Consider the following 5,669-nt stretch of genomic DNA (forward strand, 5'->3'; position numbering starts at 1 on the left):
ACACACACACACACACACACACACAGAGAGAGAGAGAGAGAGAGAGAGAGAGAGAGAGAGAGAGAGAGAGAGAGAATTTGACATTATGCCAATTTAGCTAAGCAACAAGATTAAGCCCTCACCTCAGAGCTCTATGATCTCCATAGTCATGAGCTCTTGAAAGAGTTTACGGTACTAGTTATATTCTTCTTTTTCTGAAATGAGCCTTGAATCCAATTACTGAGGAGTTAGTTATCTTCATAATAATCACAGCACTATTCCACCAACTGAGAGGTTGTATCATAGTTTATAGGGGTCATAGCTGGGCAGGACTATTGACTTTCTCCCCTGCTCCCCACCCCAGGAGTTTGCTTAACACTTTCCAGCACTCTAAAAACATGGCAGCAGAGAGGAAGTCCCAAGCTAACTCCCAGTTTGATTCCTTTTTGTTGTGTAACAATGGTGTGTGTTATGTTCAGTTATAGGGTGTTATTCTATAGTTCTGATGGACGAGCAAGAGGAATGGCAAGAACTTGTGCTGTTTTCAGATTCTCTGAGGCCTCCACCACCAACTTATTTGCCACTCAGGCTTCAGTTCAGTAACCCATAGCTTCAAGGGAGAGGCTGTTTTTCCCTTGCAGTCTATTTCCCTTTCAACATTTTTAGCTTGATTACAAGATGATAAATTTGCATATGGCTTAATCATACCTCATTCATTTTGGTTGAATGGTTGTCTATGTGTCTCCATCTCATTGGTCCATGGATTCATCCTCCATTAGAATTACAATGTGATATATATTTTAAACATCAACAAAAACATGCAAATTCTATGTTTATTAGGATTTCAGCCAATAATATCAACTGGGACTGTTAAAATTCACCTCTTTGTATTTTGATATTGCTTTTCTATCTGTTTCCTTCATGTATAAATAAATCAAGATGATGTGCTATATTGTCTTTGTTTTCATTATTCCAGCATTAGTATGAAACGGTTTCTGTATATTTCTTCTTTAAAATTTATGGAAGGAAAAGCTCCCTCTGTATATAGTACATCCCAGGATAGTTGCTATTGCAAAACACTTTCCCCTAATTAAAAACATTCATAAAAATTAACTCTAAAGAGTTAGAGGCAAGGTTACTTCAGATTACAGCCAATAAGAAAATGAAGAAAAATGTGAACTTCATGGTATAATGCTCTCTACTAAGCAAGATGCTAGATGTGTCTTTGCTCAAGGCTTGAGTTATATGCTTAATTTTGCACATTAAAAGTTAATGACCTTTTAAATGTAATATGCCCTTATCAAACAGCTGTTTTTTTCCTTCTCTGTAGCATCATTTCATATAATTGTAGCAATAATAATTCAAGCATGGTTCAAATGCTTTGGGTTTCCCCCTTCTATATACAACATCTATTTTTATTGATTTTTCTTTTAAAAAGCTTTCCCGTTAGTAGCACAGTTGGATTTTTCTAGTTCTGACAAAATTCTTAGAAAAAACATTTTAAAATAATATTATGCTCTTTTTTACTTAGAAAAAAGTTAAGGTTACCAAGCCCAATCTTTTTTATTGTTATTAAACCTATCAGCACATGTGAACAACAGAGCTGTATTTTGCTCATGATTTATGGGTTTTGTAAATTAAGATGATCTTGGACCGTAGTATGTATATTTTGAAATATGACTTTGGGGCTTTTGGAGTACATCTTAAGCAGGGAAAGCATCCTTACCTGTAGGAGAGATGTTGTTTCTGATGCACTTACTTCTAAGTGTCTCTAGCAAGCTTTCCCAGAATCTTAATTTTACATTCCTTCCTCCTATGTATGCTTTTATTTTACATTCAACAAATAAGGTATTGAGAAGTGGTTTCTGAAGTGCAGAAATATCTTTTGTTAAAGGAGGCAGCTAAGCAACCAGCACCCATTTCAGTGTTATACATAAAACACTACTAGTCTTACCTTTGTTGATAGTTTTTTATGCTTTACAAAATAAGGTCACTCTTACGTCATCTCTTAACCCTGCCTTGTGGGATATGCAGGGAAAGTGTTGTTACTTCTACTTAGTTGTAACACCAACATGCTATAACAAATAGTAAAGAAAGAATTTAACTCAAGAAACTAAACATCATACTTATTGTTCTAGTATGGACTCCTTAGAGAACTTTCAAAATAATTGTTTATTAACTGAATGAAAATAATGTTTCCCCATAACTCAAAAATATCTATCACAAATTTGAGAAAATATTACTACTTCTTCAAAAGGAAAAGAAAAGAAAGACTATAGGATTGTTCTATTTCCAATCAAATGGTTATTTTCTTTAATCATGATAGCATCATTCAAGACATAAGGCGGAAAATCCACAGAACTAAATAACTTGGAATGCTAGGCAAACAATAAGGAGGGTTTCCATGATCCTTGGCTACCAAGTATGTTAAGAAAATAGCCTAATTTAAATGATTCAATCTATTTCAGAAGGGCTCTCCTTTGAAGTGTGTCAGCAATGTCATTGGTACTTGTGTACATTTACATCTTCTGTAATTAAACACATGCCTTGGGGGACTGACTTGGCCAACATATGAAATAGGCTTTAATTAATATATATGAAAAAAATCAGGTGTATGAACAAAAAAGGAAACAGAAAAGCAGGATTATTGTTACATAGACTTGGTACATGCTGCAGTCCCTGTATTAACAACCAGTATGTTATACCTGAAGTTATTATAAAAGGACAGATCTTATGTTATGAGTTGTTACTACAAACAGGTTACCTTTAAAAGGAGGGAGGAAAGGAAATGTTGAAATATAGAAGATGCAAGTATAGTATGGAGAATGAGATAGACCAGAACAATAAGAAGAAGAGGGAAGAGGAGGAAGAGAAAAAAATTAATGAATATTAGTGAAACAAGTCAGATAGAGAAAGCTGGAATTTATATACTTTATTATATGGAATAACTTTGGTGTTCTTATAAAAGGTTCAAGATAAATGAACTTTACATTAAAACTATTAGCTTGATGGCTGAAGACAATCAATCATAAATTTTTTGCAATTTCCCCAATATCTCTGTTACGATTCTCATTCTCAGGTGGGGATATCCTGAGCCCAACTCTGTGCCTTCCTGAAATAATTTTAAAATACTTTGAAGTAGATTGTATTTTTGAGGTAAATTGAATTCTATACCCAGGACAGACAAATCTTACCTTAACCATGGGGGTCTGAGCAGATCTTGGTTCTGCTGAAATGGAGCAGTTTTAAGTTTTATTTTTCCTTTGAAACATATATACGGGAAAGGGTTGAAGAATGGAAAACGTTTAAAAGGTGGCTTCCTGGTTGTCTCAGCTGCTCTGGAAAATTTAGACGGGATTAGTAAAGTACCTCTGATCCACCATGACCAGGTGGACTAGAGTTACTACTTCAAATAGTAAGAGACCCCTGTCAGCAACGTCATCGGAGGATAGGAAGAAGGGATCTGCGCAGAGAGCAGACCAAAACGTTCCAAACCATAAACAATGTCAAAGCAGCGGGCTATCCCTTAGAAATGGTTCACCTCAAGCAAAATGTATAAAGAAAAAAAGAAAAAAAAAAAGAGAGAGTAGTTCAATGAAGATGTGAACGGATTCACATCTTCAGAACTCACAGGTGCTTCACAATGGACAGCTGAGAGCAGTCAACAGCCTGGAAGGAAGGGAAGAACTTGCAGTGGCCTTAAAGAAGGACAACTGACGGGATGGAAGGCGGCTAAAGAGACAGGCGGCAAAGAAGAATGCAATGGTATGTTCCCATTGTCGACAACTTGGCTATGGAATTTCTGACTGCCCAACTGTACTAGAGAGTCAGAACATGGGCACCGGCGTTTGTTACCGCTGCGGATCCACGGAGCACGAGATGACGCAGTGCAAAGCTAACATAGACCCTGTGCTTGGTGAATTTTCCTTTTGCAAAATGTTTTGTTTGCGTAGAAATGGGACACCTCTCCAGATCCTGCCCTGATACTACCAAAGGAGTCTGTGCGGATGGTCATGGCTGTAAACTCTGTGGCTCCGTGGAACATTTTAAGAAAGATTGCCCTGAAAATTAAAACTCATATCGGATCATCACAGTTGGTCGCTGGGCAAAGGGAATGAGTGCAGACTGAAGATGTTCTGGATGTGCCCAAACCACAGAAACCGAAAACCAAAGTACCCAAGTTGTTAATTGTTGATAAGAATTGGTATAGTTGTTAATTACCATCTCAAGGTTACTTTCCAAAGTAAACCTTTAGAGATTAAAGCTGGGCACCTGTCGCAGTAAACCAGTGTTACAAACAACACTCTGACTTTGATGGGGGCAGCTTGCCTACACTATATCAATGAGTACAGAGTGATTAATTATACTGTCTAGACATGTGTGTGTGTTGTCTGTCTGTCTGTCTGTCTGTGCCTGTGTGTCTGTATTTGAAACAGATTCTATGTAGCCAAGGTTGGCTTCAATCTAATAACCCTCCTTCAGCATCCAGAGTACAGATTACAGGCAATGTGCCTAAGAGCATATTTGAACAGATGGAACTTAGAAGTAACTAAGTACATCTATACCTGATTGTAGCAGTCATAGCTACAAGTGTAAATTACGAATCAAAATTGACCCCTAAACAAAGCACATGCCTTTCAGCTGATTAGACAAGCAAAGAAATAAAAATGCTATCTGATTGATTATTAATTCATTGATAAATGGATACTCTCTCAGTATTCATTCAGGTAAAGGTAAGGTGTGTTGTATGTTACTTTCTAGTCAAAGCTAGTTTCGAACTTCTTGATAGCTTTTTAAAATTATTTTTAAAGTTATCATGCAGAGATGGGATTCATCATATCCTGCTTATAAGACATTGTTGTACTTATTTCCTCTGGCCTCATTACCTTCTCCAGTCTCTTGCACCTATTGCTGGTTCCATCCCCACTCTCTTCTGCTTTCAAGTACCCTAGTCCCTCTCCTTTTCCCTCCCTTCACTCTCTTTAAGAGCCCACTTTTCCCTTTCCTGGTCCCATTTCTAGCTTCATCTCTCTCTCTCTCTCTCTCTCTCTCTCTCTCTCTCTCTCTCTCTCACACACACACACACACACACACACACACACACACACACAAAAGAGATTGAGGAAAGACTTTTGCATAGCTGTTGAAAATCCATTGATGGCCTGGAGCTTCTTAGTAACTGACTGCTAGAACCAAGAATGGAGCAACTACAGGAGCCATCACTTTAAAATCTTGTCCTATCTCCCTTTAGTTTAGACGACTCTCACTGCATTAGTTACACCTTTTCTTCCCGAGCTGCTGACAAAGTACTTGACAAAATGTACTTAACAAAAAGCAGGCTACTTTTGGTTCAACAATACAGTTTACTATAGTGAAGAATGCTAGAGACTTAAAGGGAGAGACTTACTGACATAAGCTGCCTGAGAAGGAGCTTATGTTGAAAAACTGGTTCCATCAGATTGGCCTGAAGGATTGATGTAGGAACAACTATCCCACTAGGGACAGTACCATCTCTGTAAAGGTAGTGCTGCAGTCAGTCATGGGAAGTAAAGCAGTAGATAGTGTTCCTCAATGTCCTCTGCTTCAGGTCCTATTAGTGAGTTATTGGCCCTGACTTCTGTCTTTGATGGATTAGATTAAAAGTGTAAGCTGAAACAAACCCTTTCCTTCCCAAGTTGCCTTAGATCATG

At 37.6% G+C, this 5,669-nt stretch overlaps 1 pseudogene; it reads left to right on the plus strand.

Moving 5' to 3' along the window:
- Positions 1-3,360: 3,360 nt before the first annotated feature.
- LOC110317876 lies at positions 3,361-4,196 on the plus strand (annotated as a pseudogene).
- Positions 4,197-5,669: the final 1,473 nt, after the last annotated feature.

The sequence above is a fragment of the Mus pahari genome, chromosome 3 (genome assembly GCF_900095145.1).
Source record: "Mus pahari chromosome 3, PAHARI_EIJ_v1.1, whole genome shotgun sequence".
Classification (NCBI taxonomy): domain Eukaryota; kingdom Metazoa; phylum Chordata; class Mammalia; order Rodentia; family Muridae; genus Mus; species Mus pahari.